General features: G+C 38.1%; 1 pseudogene; it reads right to left on the bottom strand.

Annotated features, from left to right (window-relative positions):
• Positions 1 to 205: 205 nt before the first annotated feature.
• On the bottom strand, positions 206 to 304 carry LOC114008907 (uncharacterized; annotated as a pseudogene).
• Positions 305 to 651: the final 347 nt, after the last annotated feature.

Raw genomic sequence — 651 nt, 5'->3', positions numbered from 1 at the left:
TGTGTGCATACCCAAGATCCCGAGAGGAGAATGGAGGAGAAGGGATTGCGGTATAGCCATCCTCCCTGGGGGGCGATTTCTCACTTTCTGTCTCTCTGTCTCTCTCTGTTTGTCTGGCGAGCACACGCGCCCTATATCAAAAACCTCTCCAAAAAAAAAAGAAAAAAGAAAAAAAAAGTGAAAAATATTTAAATTACTTTACACAAAAAATATGGAATGTTTCATAAATTTGCTTGGCATCCTTGGACCGAAAACATGCTAATCTCTATTGTTTCCAATTTTAGTATATGAACTCGTAAAGTAAGCACATAATAGAACTAATCCTATTCGCGAGAGATATTGTTTTAAAAAGTTTCTGTAGCATGTCATTCCACTGTTTGCCTAGCAGTTGTTTGAGTCTTCCCTGTCCACTTTGACCTGAGGGCTGGATGCTCAGTGTTTATATTTTCTCTTTGGCCATTGAGCTGCCTGAGAGGGTACAGATTAAGTGGGGGTGTGAGAATGTGCAGCCAGAAAATTGGTCTTTCCAATATTAATATCTTTTAATCTCTCAGTTAATTTTTCTTTCTTTTTTGGGAGAATAGTTCATGTCTAAGCAGGAGAGAAAAACCATTTGAATATTTTGAACAGAGGGATTTAATGCTGAGAATT

This window comes from Tupaia chinensis, unplaced genomic scaffold (assembly GCF_000334495.1).
Source record: "Tupaia chinensis unplaced genomic scaffold, TupChi_1.0 Scaffold000414_1, whole genome shotgun sequence".
Classification (NCBI taxonomy): domain Eukaryota; kingdom Metazoa; phylum Chordata; class Mammalia; order Scandentia; family Tupaiidae; genus Tupaia; species Tupaia belangeri.
Note: the sequence above shows the minus strand (reverse complement) of the source record. Positions and strands in the feature narration are given on the sequence as shown.